The following is a 16,615-nucleotide window of genomic DNA, read 5'->3' as shown; positions in this document are numbered from 1 at the left end:
TTAAAGTTTTGAGAGGGTTTTGTTGTTTTTTTTTTCCAAAGGCACTTACAGATCTACCATAGCTATTGGTGGGTTTTGTTGAGTCCTTCAGATAGCAGCTCCCAGAAGAAACCTCTTATCTTGTCCGGTGCACATTGCAGTAGGCAGGGCTTCACAGAAGGGGGATGAAGCTCTTTAGTCCCTTTCAATCCTTCAGTTTAAAAGTATAGTGAACAACTTGACTACTAACCCATACACTTTGGTACGTGTAAGATTGAATATAAATTGTTTCCAGATTTGCAAAGAAGTATTTTTGTTTCTCAGTTTTATGCTCTGAATTCTGGACTATTTTTAATCCCTCCATGCAACTGAAACACTACATACTATAAAAAAAAAAAAGTTGCAGAAAAGGTGCAGATGCTTGCAAAAGTCATCAGGCTCCCACCGTGACCTTATCTTCAGTCAATATTTGTTTTTTGTGTAAAAACACATATTCAGCACTACTAAAAAAGCAAAACACACTAAATCAAATTTATTTACTATCTACCTACTATTCAACTGATACCTGATACTACACAGGAACTGTTAAATAGAAACTGTCTCCCCTAGTAAAGTAAAAATGAAATCTTTTAACCCTTTTTCTCACCTCTTACAGCAGGACACAGAGATCCCACAGGGAGAAACACTGTACAAAGGTACCGTCAGGTTTGCCAACACATCATTTTATTTACTATGTAAGTATGCCAGCTTAAAAGCCAAGCTCTTAAAAATATTACACCTCCTTTCCCCCACCCCACACTGTGGACAGTGTTATGCCAACACAGAGATGTAGTCATTTAGCAATATGATAATTCTGCTGTGCCTTTCAGTGTTTAAATCATTTAAATACATAATAAGAGTGTATCTGCCTTTAAATAATTTCAAATGGCTTTGAACATTTTTTTTAACCACACAAAGAACTGTGTGAATCAAAAAAGTATACTTGCATTTCAAAAAGATTCCCAATAATCACAATGCCTTCTGTGTACTGTAGTGTTCCCATGAAATTCTTCTGAAAATCTACCTCTGCTGTTTCTTCCAAATCACATGAACGAGATACTCAAAGACATAACAACCAGTCGGGCACCGAGAACTCACACAACCTTTCACTTGGCACCCAGCACCTAACTTTTCCAGTCGATTCCCAAGCTTGCAACCCGTTCAGCTTCAGACAATGTGAAAGTAATTTCACTTTTTTCTGTGTTCTATTTCCCTATTTGCACAATGGGGACAAGCCTCCTCGATCTCCCACGGATAATTAAAACATAAAAAAAGCACTGCTTATGAAATGCTTCAGTCACAAGTTTCAGAGAAATACAGAACTACTGTTGTGCCATAAGGAGCACCATCTTTATCAAAGCAACAGCAGCTTGGAACAAAAAGTAGCAAGTATTCAATGTTACGTGATCCCTACTACAAAAACACTCAGGGTACACCAGAAACGTATGTCACACGCACACAAAGCTGTGACTGAGATCCTTGTCTTCCCACATTTTATATAAAATACCACTGCCTTCAGAGGAACTGCAAAGTAAACCCACCTCCCCCAACAAAGCAAACCGAACATCACCAATTCCAGTTCTCGTATTTTTTGGTAGAAGATTAATACACAATATCTAACTAGGGAATTACCCACACGTGACAAAAAGCCCCGTGAAGTTTGCTTTTTCTTCAGTACAATGAAGTTATTGTACTCATAAAACCTAAAAGAATTTTAAAACCTCTGATTCCCACACACAGAATTAGGAACACAGTAGCCCTACAAACTTTCAGCAACCTGTCTAACTATCTGCTGTACTTCCTGCAGTACTGGGCATAGCAGCTGCCAAGTCTACCCCCTCGCTATTTCCTGCCAGGAAAAAAAACTTTCAAAACTATATATTGATGTTATTTCACATTAAAAAATGAGCATATCTAATCTTCTTGTTACAAAAAGTCAGTTTTGTCCAGAAATGGAAAAGATGGAGTTCCTCACTTCTAGCTGCTGCAATGACTGCCACCTCGCTGCAGTGATGCCCCTGATGCTGCCATGGGAGGTGGCCCTTCTCACAGACCTTGGTCCTTGAAGTTGACACCTTCAGAAAAATTAGTGCAAGTACGGGCACAGTTGCAGAGGGCAGTCACATAGACTGTGCAACAGTAATTCTTAAATCACAATTCATTCTACTAGAGATAAGAACACAAATGGAAAAACCCTTGCAAGAAACCTCACCAAGGAAGGATAAAACCAAAATCCGGCAACAATAACCTGTCACTGAAAACAAAATTTAAAAAATAATCATCAGACATCACAAATTTCAAAACATAACTTCAGAAGGAATTAAAACATTTTAGTGTGGACAAAGTCCTGCTGCAGCAGTTTTCAATCTGCTTGAATTCTTCCTCTCCTGATAAACCCTTTCCTCTCTGCATTTATTGCAAGCAAAAAATAGAAACCAGAAGACTGGTATAAATGTTTGTTTTAAAAATAGTTTCTCGAGCATTAAGGGCAAAGACTTCACATCATGCTATTTTACCTTTTAAAATCAGGACTATAACTTTGTAATGAGAACGTAACATTTTACGGAGCCGGGACACGTGGTGACCTTGTCGTAGTATCTAATCAAGAACAAAGGCTGGGTACCACTCGGCACGTGGAGAAGAAACACAAGTCTGGGTTTCATAAGAACACCAGGAAATAAACACAGTTGGGTCACACATGCAAAATATCTTCTCAGAGAGTTGCATGTGTGGCTGCAAAGACAGTTAGACCCAGTAAAAGCACCAAAAGAACCAAGTGTTCCAGCTTTCGTAGCTGCTGACCTCACGGAACCCCTTTACAGCAGAGGAACATCATTGATTTTCTGACCTTGTTTGAGCCCTGCTGTTTGGCAGCCCTAAGGTAGCTGGATCACCTTGACTGTAAATTTCCATCCAGCTGAACTGCTTGGTCATTGAGACTGGGCTACGAACCTTCTGGTTCCAAATGTTGTCTTACTTTCACTAACAGCAGTTACCCACATACAGTTTTTCAGAGGTCCCTTCCAACTCTGACAATTCTGTGATATAATAGCACTAGTAAACCACTAAAGAGGGAAAACAATCCTAATCTGCTTTGTGTTGCCCACAAAAATAAATAAATAAATAATTAAGTCCCTAACTTTTATCGAAGTAGTATTCAAAAGCAGGTTTCTCACATAAATAAATCCCATTGCTGAGGCACCGTACAGCCAATCTCTCCATTTTCTGTCTAGAAGAGCACAAAGGGAGTCCTAAACATATCACTACTCAAAAACCTGCAAAGAAACCACCTAAACGACCATCTCCCCATATTTCCTGAGTTCTCCTCTCAGCAGCAGAAAGCCATGACAGCATTCTCCCTTCCTCTCCTCCCCCAGATCACCACAGACCTCCGAGACGCGACACCCAAACACCACGTTCCTGAGAAGGACTTCCATGGGTCAGCAGTTTTTCGGAGACTCCCCCAGCCAGAAGATTCCCAGCTCTGCACAAACAGGCTGGGAAAGGGCAACACTGATTTCTCGCTCCGGTTCCACCATGCAAGACCTTTTATTCTGGGGTACAGACCACAAGGTCCCATATCCCAATCCCATCCAGAGGAAAGGCAAACCACTGCAGCTACCGACTCTTCCAGCTGGGATGGCAACCACAAACATTCCCATTCTCACAGCAGAAAAACACACTTACGGTGGCAAACTTTAAACTTTATCACTGCAAGGGAAATGATCTAAGAATACTTCTAGTTCTACACCTTATTTACCTGTCTACGCAGGCAATTACACAATCATTTCATCTCACTCATGAACACACATTATTATGGGTGTCTATTCCTTCAGCCCAACTCCTTCAGCAAGTAATTCCAGAAAACTCAATCTGACTAATAGGGGAATTCACAATTATGCTGAAATATTAAAGAGGCTGGGCATAATACTTCATCTTGCATTTTAAAATAAGAACACACACAGACAGAGCAGCACCTGTGGCTGTCACTACCCACCAGAAAAAGCACCCATTCACACAAATACATAAAGAAGAATTTTGTGACTTCTACTTCAGGATTAATAATGAGGAATCCCAAAATCAAACTCCTGCCTCCTGTACAGCGTGAGTATAGTCAACTTCTTATTTTAATCTTTACACACATTCTCCTCCCTTACTAGTAGTTTATGTACCTACACCAAGGAGGATCATATTCTTCCATGAAACAATATTTATAAAAATTAATTCTAGGCTGTAAAATATTCTTTTCCATTAAGAACCTTTGTATTTCTTAAATAACGATTCATAGGAAAACACTGAAATCAACAAATCATTTGTTAGAGCTCTAAGTCACTAAATAGTCACCAAGTAAGCAGCACAGACCTTTGTCAGGAAAACACGACAAATGCTGAAGTCAGAACTGCTAGCATGGATCATTAATAATACTGCATATTCCAAAAACAGTCTAATTCACCTCTTATGAAAGAATTGATCCATGAGCCCTTATAGAAATATAACTATAGAAGTTGAATGTGTGCAATAAATCTATAATCTAGTCTATTAGCAGTTGGGATGATGGATTGCTAACAAAAATGTAACTGCAGAACCAGCCTAAAAGAATAAATACACAGACATGTACATAAGTAACCATACTAATATATGGAAATAGTTTTCCTTCTTAATGTCTACAGGATGAGTCATGAATTATCTGACAAAAGCAGGAAAAGTACTAATGCAATAGTTCCCTATCCACTAGTTCCAGGAAAATGTCCATTTCTTTTTCATACAGAAGACCCATAATTAACTTTGCTGTTCCATCCCAGGGCTGCCACAACACCACAGACCTTATGCAAAGCGTGCTATCGATTTCAACCACAACCGGCCCAGACGTTGTCACTTTTGTGCCTGACAAAGATTAATTTTTAGTAATGAGAGAGAAAGTGCAGAAGCACAGAGGAACAAACACGGCAGAAAGAGAAGACTGCCTTCATCACCCCCGCGTCTCCAAAGGTGAGGGAGAAATATATGTGAATGCATCTCCCAACAAAGCAGGAAAAGCCCACACATTTGCACAAACACACATAAATACAGATAAAATACCCTAATAAGAAAACAAATCACGACCATCAGGTTGCAAGAACACAATTTGTTTGCTATAAAAATGGTTAATGAAAGTTCAGACCACAGAAGGAAAATATTTTTCAGTTTAAGCAAAACAGAGAAGCTCTTTGATGACACGTACGCTGAATCCCTACACGTATCTGGGTTTTATACAAGTTCTTTATTGAACCGTGCGGACAACTGAAATCAAAGCAATACACATGTTGGTTTGGTGATTATTTCCTTTCTGGAGAGGGATGTTGCAAGCAGTCTGTTTTCTGTCATAATCCAACTAAAAATGAATTCTTGAGTCCAAAAAGTTCTCTGGGAGCCAGGTGCTTTGTTCTGACTAAGATAACTGAATGAAAAGATTGTCTACATGCTCCTGTGACTCTGCCTATTCAATCTTATAAGCATATGGACATATTATGTACATTTATCATTAAAAAAATACTCAAGCACATCACCCTCCAAACAGGAAGATGACATGCAAAGCTTTTCAACGTGTCCACAATGTTTTAATGTGTGTGCACACATTATGGAAGCCTGAATAAAACAAAAAGGGGTTCTTTCTATTGTCAGTGAGAAACCTTTTTTAGACAATTCACGGTGATATGTCCAAAAAAGCCATTAATGCAAACCCACAGTAGTTTCTCAGTCACTAAGAGTAACTTTTAGCTGGAACAGTAATAAAAATACAGAGAAAAAAAAAAAAAAAAAAACCACCTTATGTATGTTTCAAAACTCACCCACATTTGGTGGTTTCCCATAATTTACAGGTAGTTCGGGAGGCCGCCCTCTGTGAAGAGCCGCAAATGCAGATCCTTTCCATGATGTATGTCTGAAGTCTGTAGCAGCAAGATGAACAGTGGGTTAGTGACACAATCAGCCAAACTGGGTCCAACTGATCTATTCGTCTTAGATTCAAGAGCATCAAGCACCACTCCCAGCATCCCAAAATAAGATTTCTCTTTTAAAACAGCCTGTCAGAGACCTAACACTTAAAGAAGATTTCTACTCTGATTTCTAGTTCCTAAGCAATATGACTGTAAATGGTTTCACCTTGGTTTTGCTTCATTTTGGGGAGTAGGGAGTCTAAATTGATGAAGAGAATGTAATAAAGTGGGTGCACTTTGCATTGAGGCAGCACTGAATTTTCATGTGTTTTCAGTCCTTCTGCCATCCCAACACATACAGGACCTCTCATGAACCATATATTTGAGAATATACACACACACATACATTTGCTCTCTGAAAGTGGGAGAAGTGAGATATTTTTTCTATAAATCTGTTTTCCTGCAATTGGTGGCAATATGCCCTCCTTTCAGATTCTCCTCTGCACCCCACCACCCCCCCAAAAAACATTGTTTTTAAAATGAAGACTATTTTCTTTAAAGACTCTCCAACTATCTGCTGCCAACTGGCCTCAGAGAGCCTTCTCTCCAGAACAATAGTGATTTTTCTGAGACTGTTCAGAGCGCCTCAGAAATTAGACCTGGACTTCTTCCATTTCTGGCCATCTGGAAGGAGAGAAATGAGCTTCCATGGCGAACGAGGTCTGAAACAGAAGGATAGTGCCACAGATTGGTGGATCTGTGTATCACCCTTTAGATCTCTGAAAATGAAGTGCAGGAGCTTACGTGACTCAAAGAGACTCCCGAGAGCACCTCCTGATTGAAATCCAAACTGTACCACAGAGTATTACAATGATACATATTAAAAACAGCACTCGTACTTTCTAAAATAGATCAAAATAGCTATAAATACTAATGGTAAATGGAAACGTCATACTGATAAACAGCTAAGGGGGGGTGTTACATGGAAATCCACGTATATCAGCTTTGAAAAAGGCACGATGTTTTATACTAGTGAATGTGCTTTACACTCCGAATGACACAATGTCACAGCACCTTTTTCTGAAGGAAAAAAAAAAGAAGCAGCACACCATACATCTAGTCAAAAATCTCTTTGCAATCAATTTATCACACAGCTTAGGAAGCACTGCATCTTTCAGTGATTCATCTAGCCTCTGACCCCTAATTCATCCAAGAAACTTCTGTTTCCCTACACAAAAATGTTTATTTTCTCTTTACATTTCATTGCTGTTTTCTTCTAAGGTGCAAACTGAATGCGACAGGAAGGAATGTTTCTATGAAGGCCTTCCCCCAACCTGAAATTCTCAATTTTCCCAATTATTGAAAAGCAAAGACAAAGTAAGACTCAGTCCCAAAACTATGCGTAAGGAAACACGTTTGCGAACAGCACATCCCTCCCGGTGATATCCAGTGGATCAGCAGAATGCTACAGCCCTCGTTAGCATCAGTGTGACTCCACAGGATGCAGTAAATTAAGTGCTCAACTGCCACTGGAACAGGAAGGTCCTGCTCTCCCATCCCTCCTCCTCTCCCAGAATGATGCTCCTGCTGCCTATGTCACCTCCAGCACAGAAGCTAATTTAATTCACTACAACAGCAATAACAAATTTTTCAACATTTAAGCTCTCTGAATCAGCACATCACAGGATCAAATAAGTTCTGGCTCCTACAGGGAAGAAGTGGCAGGGGCACGGAGTGAGGAGGGAAGGGAGGAATCACTCTTTTAAATAGCAGATGGCTCTCAGATCTGTTTAGTTATAACACAAAACTCTGGTCTCGGGATCATTATCTCAAGCAGAGGGGTTTTTCAAAAGGAATAGGACTGGTGCTCTGTTCATGAAAGGAATGGGGGGCTTTCATTCAAATTAACTTTAAGCAAGGACAAGCAGGAATTATCACTGAAGAATCAGTCTCACCTTCTCCCACCCTCCAAATGCTGCCCCAAATGCCATCCTGCACAGCCAGAGAATCGAATAATGGAACAAATCAGCCTGAAAAATAGCCCAGCAAAATATATAGACTGCTGGGTTACTTTAGCCACAGGCGTGTGCGTATGTATATGGAAAAAAATAGCTATTTTTCAGATGGATCCAATCTCTAAGCCAGTTCATCACATCATTCACACAAACACCAGTCCAATGTGCTGGGGAAGGGAAGGCAAAGGAAGCAACAAGATGAGGCAACTGTAGGCAAGAGCTGCTTAAGGTGGCATTTTCTTCCCAAGAAACATATATGTAACAGGGCCAGCAATAACTGCATTTTAGCAACAAGAAAGCTGACAAGTATAGGAGACAAACCAGGGTTCATGCAAACACACACAGATACCACAATATGAATCGAAAGAAAAGGGGGTTTTGACCATTAAAATAAAATTCAGTCCCACATAAATTGATAATCTTACCTTTTGCTGCCCTTAATAGAGACTGGCGCCCGACACCTAGCAAAGTCTGCACACCTAGGACACTCTGTGGGATTTCCTTGTCTAAAAGGGGTCCGAGTCTCTCACAGATCCTAAGAAGATAATCCGGAGGGATGTGTGCATTGACAGCCACCTAAACATACAAATAATGCAGTTTGAAAATTGGTTTGTTCTTGCTTCTACTGGTATTTCTTTGTTTGGTTCATATTCAAGTGCTAAAGTTAATGAAAACAAGTGTAAAACCCCCAAAAATCCCCTCAAAATTAATTATACCAAAGATGCCTTTTGAAAGTGACATGGAGTATTGAAAAAGTCAGACCAGAAATTCCAGGTGGTAGTTGCTACGGTTGTAATTTAGAATATCCCGTAATAACAAACAAAAATCCCTGAAACTCAGAGGTCCCACTGCAGTACTCTAATCAAACAAAGTATTGCCCAAGGACTTTTTTTAAGCCTTTTTTTTACCCTTCCGTTCATTCTTTTCACATTTCTTGTTTAGCAGGAACACCCTTGCCAGACACAAGCATTGCTGGAAGAAGCACATATGCTAAAGCCTAAAAAACCTAAACATTATCCTAAAAGCAATACCCAGTCTCCAGTTTTTAGTTACTGGGAGTAGGTATCTTTATGATTCATGTGTGTAGGCTCCTAATTTGTCATGTCAAGAAAACATTCTTTTTTCCCCCTTTAGACAGAGATTGTTTTCTATGGAGATACAATAGTTTTTCCAACAGTCTGTTCAAATAGCAAATAAATTGTGCCTCGTTATCCAGAATGTCCTGCACTTGCCCGACTTCAACTATATTTACTAGCTGGCAGCAAAAACCCAACATCAGAGCTTATTTAGCTCCTCCAACACAGGAAACCCAGCTACATTAAAGATCAACAGTAACAGGCCACTCGGCTCTAAAGTACCTGTGATTGAGGATGGAAAAAATAGTTGTACTCAAAGTATATACAGCTTTGGTATCTGTTGCAATATTATGAAGAGATTGCCATAAGCCAGGTTTTTTTTTTTACCAAGCCACAAACTAATGCCAAATAATACTAAAGCTGACCCAAAAGGACCAGAACAGTGATCACAGTAAAGCAATAGTAGCAGGCATGTGCCCACACACCCCCCTCCGTCCTACAAGACCCCCTTTAAGTGTGGCCACCATCGTGCAAGCCAATGCTGGTGAGGTAGGACAATTCCCAGTGGGGTAGGACAAGATTTTGTGCAGCTGCAGTGATCCAGAACGATTCCCCAAGTTTGGCTAAAAGCATGACCAAACTCCCCTCTGCATCAGCTCCGGTGCTCAGCCACCGCGGAGGGAGCCATTCCAGCCGGGAAGGCTCACCCGACAAAAGGAGGAGAAGGTTTTCTGCCAGGTTTAGCAAAGCTGACAGTGATTCAGAGACACATCAGAGCTGGTGGAAAGCATGGAACAGAACCTCATCTTTCAACAGCAAAGCACCATCAGATAGGCCCAGCCATCCTGCCTACCCAGACCCCGGGGATATGCCCAGCTCCTGCCCAGGCACACTGGAGGGAGCGGCACGCACTGGGAAGGAGGAAAAGGTAAGTATTTCACTCACAAGTGCTGCCAAAACATTGTTCACCAAACTATGTCATCAAACAAATTATTACTACCTGTCATTGGGAAATGGTTCATTCCAATTGGGCAAGAGCAGTGGTGCTACCGGGCCCAGCGCAGTGAGTCATGTGTTGTGTAATGGAATCACCTGCAGCACCAACACCATCTCACAAAGCACATTTTTAAACCCCTTCCCCAAAAAAGGAAAGGCTTTTCTAATGGTATATACTAATTATCATTTAACTAAACCCAACTAGAACTCTTCCAATCTGAAGACTGGAAGTCTTTTTAGTCTGGAGAAGAGAAGGCTGAGGGGGGATCTGGTCAATGCTTAGAAATACTTAAAGGGTGGGTGTCAAGAGGATGGGGACAGTCTCTTTTCAGTGGTGCCCAAGGACAGGACAAGAGGAAATGGGCACAAACTTGAATACTACAGATGTGTTAATGCTACAAAATATTTTATATCCTGCACCAGCCTCCCTTCAGTACGTAAGGGATCTGAAAGGATCTGAAACAAAGGCAACTCCAAAGAGAGACTCTGCCATTTAATAAAATCCAAGTATGAAATTCCTTTTTACATCTCTGCTAATTAGTAACATGGTTCTCAGTCAACAATTGCCAATTCAAGCAATTTATCAAGCTTAAGATTAAAAGATTAAAAAGAGTAACCAATCCAGGAGCCGTGAAATTTTACATTTTACTTCTAGGGTTGGAAAAAAACCCAAACCATACCTCTCTCTCCGGAAATATAAAATTTCATGGAAAGCCCAAACTATTCTCCCAGTGTATTGCAGCAAAACACTTCCCTTTTCGCTCAGGAGCACACTGAGAAGTATCGTTGCTATTCTGTGTCTAGAGAGAGGTGCCAGATTAAGCCTGGCAGCAAATACCCTACTGTGGAGACAGAGCAAAAGTTATTCAACAAGCAGTACCTTCCCATACCTAAAGGGGCAACAGAAGAGATGAGAAGGGACTCTTGATCAGGAAGCAGAGCCATAGGACAAGGGAGAATGGTTTTAAACTGCAAGAGGGGAGATTGAGATGAGATATTAGGGAGAAATACTTTACTGTGAGGGAGGTGAGAGCCTGGCCCAGGTTGCCCAGAGAAGCTGTGGCTGCCCCATCCCTGGAGGGGTTCAAGGCCAGGTTGGAGGGGGCTTGGAGCAACCTGGGCTGGTGGGAGGTGTCCCTGCCCAGGGCAGGGGGGTTAGAACTGGATGATCTTTAATGTCCCTTCCAACCAAATCATTCAGTGATTCTATGACTCAGTGCACCTACTCAGAAATGGAAAGGGACTTTGTTGCTTAAAGATCCATAGATCAAGCCACAGTTTTATAAAGAACAGCAAAGGGAGTGGACATCAACACATGTGCTGACCAAAGATGAAAGCTGGATGCACCAGACCCATGGAGCACGTGGCTGTTCTCTGCTCATGCCTGGTGGGAATTTGCCTGGGACATCCAGGCGTTAAGCAGCTCAGGACACCAGACATCTGCTCAATCACTGCCCAGACCAGGAAACTTGGCAAATCCATCACGGAGCCAGAGTTAAATCAGCACCAGTGAGCTGCTGAGGCATCTAGATTTTAGTGCACGATTTCATTAGGCTGTAAATTTTTCTGAGCAATATTTAATGTGGAGCATATTGCACAGACCAGCCACATATCAAAGTGACCACTCACTTTCTTAACACACCCTCCTCACCAGATTTGCCCCTTGCAACAAGAACCACGCCATCCATATGTACTCCAGAAGAAAGGACACATCTTTCCCTGCACATTTTCATGTTTCTACAAGCCAGAACAGCCAAAATAAATGGCCCTTAATCTGAATATTATCACTGTTGTTATTACCAAACAGCCACATAGGCAGGCAGCAATAGCAGCAAATTCTCCTGGAGATTTTTTTTCCATAATAACTTCCATATAAAATGCTTAAACCACTGCCCAGAGCAAAACAAGCAATTCTGTTTTCAGGTTCCCAAAAGAACTTGAAACAAAAATCCTTCCTTTCACCTCTGTGCGAGATAGCTGTAAATGGATTTTAAGTATCTCTCCAAAACACGAAGCTGCAAACATACAGCTGAGAAAAACAAAGTCTCCCGCATCAGAATTTCATTAAAAGAAGGAAGGAAAAGGGCAAAGCTTAGCATCAGTTATAGCCATACTTCTTAGTGTATGCTAGTCCAAACCCCATACAGCAAAATGAAATAACGGCAAGGGTATTATCACCTCATCAAACATATTAGAATATATTTTTTACATATTTTAGAAAACAATTAGAAAATTGGAAAAAAATAGAGAGGAGTCATACAGGCCAAAAACATGCTTAACCAGAGACTTTAAAAGAGCGCGTTAAAATAATGCAGAAGAGCTGAAAACGTGCTAAGTGAGAGCAAGTTCTGTACTCTGGGATAAATTATAAAGAGAAAAACGTTCTGCTGCCTTAAGATGTGACAGACCCTAGAAAGGTTAAAATGCAAGAGCACTAGAGTGCCATAGTACCAGGGAAGAATTCGCTGACACAGTAAGCACACAGGGGCTATGGATCTAAAAAACTTTCAAGAATTGGGTAAAATGAATCCATCCTGTTTGAAAAATTTACGTAAACAACCATGGGTGAATGCAAGAGAGTCACGACTGCTTGAACCAGTATGCAAATAAGCTGCTCCAGTGATAAGCAGCTGCAAGTAAAGAACTATTAGTGAAGTCACGCCAGGCCTAGGAGAAAGTCATACTGCTAAACCTGTCTATGCTTCAGATGTTGGAAGAATTACCATGGATTCTCAAAACTACTGAGCAAAGGGTCCTCACCAGAGAGTTAAGACAGGCAAGAAGCTTGTTGATCACTGAACCAACCAACCAACCAAAATCCCCTGCTATGACTGCTGACAATTTCTCCTCCAAGGAAGGTTTCAATAAAGAGGAAACAAACACACAAACAAAGACTCTTTGTGATTACCACTTCTAACAAGATGTCTGTCTTCCCAGGGATTGGAACCAGACAGCTCTGAAACATCTCTTTTGGGAAGCCCAGTGAAACATCGCTTCGAAACGCGGAATAAATTTGACGCAAGAGCTACATAATGGGAGCAATGCAGGCAGCAACGTGGACCTTCGAAGGCTCCTTCAGTCCCCTGGGCAGGCAGTTGTGCATCAGCAGCAGATTTCTAACCTCCAGGCAGCCGTATGGCACTTCTCTCATTTGCCAAAATAACAATCAATTAAGAATCAATTGACAATTGTATCAAAAAAAGCAGCAGAGGAGACTGAGAGGACCAAGGCAGCTGAGCAAGCAGGAAATTACTCAAGACCTCAAATATGGAATCTCAGCAAAAGGAATCTCAGACACTGGACTTGCACAAGGTGTCAACAGTGTGCAAATACGAATGAATTTGAAAAGCCATTATCCACTCCGTTTCCCCAGAGAGAACGGGTTGGAACCACCATACTACCGGAGGACATTTTCCTGAGGTGAAAAAACCATAACATCTCTTCTCAGCTAATGCTGGGATTGGCAATATCTATAAATAACAGCACCTCAGACTCGTAGCTAGTTTTAAATCAATGCAGATGGACAAGGCAGAAACTCAAAGCCAAATCCCATAAGCTGTTCCATACCAGCACAGCCGTTCACGGATGCAAATTCTCCACTTGAATACACTGCCCAACAACAGCTGATTTTCTGGTTTTCTTCCTGAAATTGTATGTATCTTCAACACAAAGACCAAAACGAGCTGAGCCAGAAGAGACAGCCCATCAAAAAGTTCTTGAAAAACCAGACCAGACCCAGTCATCTTTATCAGGAATAAACAAAGATAATTTCAAACAGCAGTCCACTGGCAACTGTTGTGATCATCTGAGTGGGTTCAAGCTTGACACGGCCATACAAGAGCTGACTCCACACTGAACTGCTATGGTTCAATTAAAATAGGTGTACTAATTGCATGCAAGTTTGACATACCTCAGGCCTTCACAAGGAGAGCGAGGACCCTCCCCTTTACAAACATGTTACATGTCCCAAGCCCACCAGCAGTCGATAACAAAGTAAAAGCCGCTTTGGAGTACACCTGGATGATTACCTAGACAGGCAGCCACATGTTGCACAGAAAAACTACTCCAACGTGGAAATAAGCAGAAAAGACAAAGGGAATTGCAAATATGCAAAGCTAATATTCTCTGCCTGGTTTTGCTCGCTAGGTACGATTCTTATTAGTGTGTGTTAAATTACTCTTCTGCCTTGTGGTACCTGACATTTAAAGTAAAAGACCAAGTTCAAATAAAAAAGAAGAACAAATCTCAACAGAGAGTTTTCACATCTTGACTAAAAGCTCGAGTGAAGTGGGAGCAAATACTCCCTAGATAAAAGTCAGCTAGTAGGTGACTTGGTTGTTACATCTTTATCGTTTCCAAAAGCCCTAAGAGCAATAACAACATATTCAATTGCAAGAGTATCTGTGTTTGTTCTGAAAAATACCAACACTAACCTGAACAGTCAAACTGAGAATGGAAAACAAAGCTGAAACATTAGCAACTAGAACAAGAAATACTTTGTCAGATTTTCCAAAGTAGAATATCGGACAAACAAACAAAACCAGACTCCTCTGGGTTTGTAAACTCTCATTGGATTGGATTATCTCAGGCCTGCCTGACCAGCGCAGTCACAACACTGAGTAGAGATTGTAACTGAATTTGGTTTTGTCTGTAAGTGTTCAAAAAGAAGAAATGGGTCGAAAAAGCATTATCTCCAATTGTTAGCATCTATAATTTATTTTTGGTTCATTATGTGACTGAGATAATTAAAATGAAGGGCAGAGTTATCTATGTTCTTCACAACCCTGGCTAAACATTACATTCAGACATCTAGCTAGCCCTGAAGTCAAGGAGTTCAGGTTAATATACAATCATATGCAGCCCAAGGTTCAAATTCCAAATAAACCAGACCCTAAGCAATGAGAGGAAAAAGGCCTTTCTTCAACATCCTCAGCAGTGATAGCTTCAGTCTTAGTATTGCTAATTAAAAGAGACAAGCTCAGTTCGTCCTACCTAGTATCGACCTGTCTCCCTGTAATGATTCATTAAGAGTCCTGTTCCTTATTGTAAATCACGTTAAACAGCTACAAAATATCAGATAGAAACGCAATCTAAAAGGACTGGTTATGGTCAATTAGTTTAAAACAAACAAACAAAAAAAATCTTATACTTAATTTTGATAATTCTATACAGCAAGACACAATTTCCCATTAATTCCAAGCCTCGCTCTGCAACAGTTTCCTGTTCCTGAAATACTAAAGAAAAGGACATGGCTTCAACAATACCACCTAATACACAAAAAGAAGGTTTTAAGGCTTTTTTACTCATGCCCAATAGAATGAAAGGAAAAACTGTATACGTTAACATAACTGATTAAGCAAAACCAGTATGTCTGAAATCAGACTCCATACTGCTACTGTTAACATTCCTCTCGGGTACCGGGTGCAGTCACAAGCTGAACCTGAAACAGCCTATAGTTAGATTTCAGGTTCTCTAGGAAGGCTGTACAGCTTTAAAATTTATTGAATGCAGTACTTACTCCGTGTGTGCTCACTCAATATACAGTCCCGGAATTATCCACAAGAGGTATGATGAAGCACAACGTTCATCTTAAAATCTTAATACACTTTGGAAAGGGAAAGCCAGCAGGTACAAACGTCTCATTTCGACGCAAAGAGCTCTCCCCTCTGCATCTGAGCTTCTACAATGTTGCTAAAGTGAAAAACTAAATCTTAAGCAAGCTACAAAACAGTTTGAGCAACAGTCGTGTCAAAATCGCACATCACGGTTGCGCTGTGCGAGATGGGAAAGGCAAGGATGTATTTTCAGTCCCTTCCAGGTGAGGAGACGGCCACGATCGCACATAATGCAGTACATCAATATTATAAAAGCTAGTAGGAAGTTTACAGCGTTCCAACTGCAAAACGCAGCACCCTACGTTATTACCGGGAGCTCCTAGAGCTGAAAACAAGGCCGTTTGCACCCTTCGGAAACAAATGGAAATGGCTTTTCGGTTCCGGGAGGGAGACGGGCATCGCTGGGGGGTGAGGGGACAGTGGCCACCCCCTGGGGGCGAGGGGACACGGCCACCCCCTGTCCCCCGGCCCCCTTGTCAGTGCAGGGGGAAGCTGACCTTTCTCAATGACAGCTATTCACACGGTTTACACCTGGCAATAGCAGCCGCTCCATACATTTCACAGGCCTTTAAGAGTTTCAACGCTACGTTTTTCCTAAAAATATAGATTCGGGTGTTTTGTTTTGGGTTTTGTTTTTTTTTTTAAATTTTAAAGCAGGCCCAGCCGCCCCGGCGAGGAGCGGGGTTTGAAGCACAGGCTGCTGCCGCCTCAGGCCAGGAATCCCTGAACCAGACCAGCAGCCCTGCCTGGCGACGGGCCCGCCGGCACGTCGACATCTAATCCCCCCGCTCCGCTCGGCCTGCCCCGGCCGCCGCGCTGCCCGCCGCCCCCCGGGGGCCGGGCGGTGACAGGAGCCCTCTTCCCGGCGGCCTCCTCCAGCCCCACGGCTGCCGGCGGACCGCTGCGTGTTGGCCTCCCCCGGCCCCCTCAGCCCCGCGGCCCTGTCAGCCCCGCCGGGGGCGGGAAAGGGGGGGGGGGGG

At 41.8% G+C, this 16,615-nt stretch overlaps 1 protein-coding gene across 1 annotated transcript in view; it reads right to left on the bottom strand.

The window, feature by feature from the left end:
- BRWD3 (bromodomain and WD repeat domain containing 3) overlaps positions 1-8,569 on the bottom strand; it is a 49,307-nt gene extending 40,738 nt beyond the window's left edge. The window contains exons 1-2 of the mRNA XM_014955195.1: positions 8,374-8,569; positions 5,847-5,945 (exon numbers count right to left, since the gene is read on the bottom strand). The gene's annotated coding sequence lies outside the window, so the exon portion shown is untranslated. The remainder of the gene's footprint in view (positions 1-5,846; positions 5,946-8,373) is intronic.
- Between the last annotated feature and the right edge of the window lie 8,046 nt (positions 8,570-16,615).

This window comes from Calidris pugnax, unplaced genomic scaffold (assembly GCF_001431845.1).
Source record: "Calidris pugnax isolate Ruff unplaced genomic scaffold, ASM143184v1 scaffold38, whole genome shotgun sequence".
NCBI classification, from domain to species: domain Eukaryota; kingdom Metazoa; phylum Chordata; class Aves; order Charadriiformes; family Scolopacidae; genus Calidris; species Calidris pugnax.
Note: the sequence above shows the minus strand (reverse complement) of the source record. Positions and strands in the feature narration are given on the sequence as shown.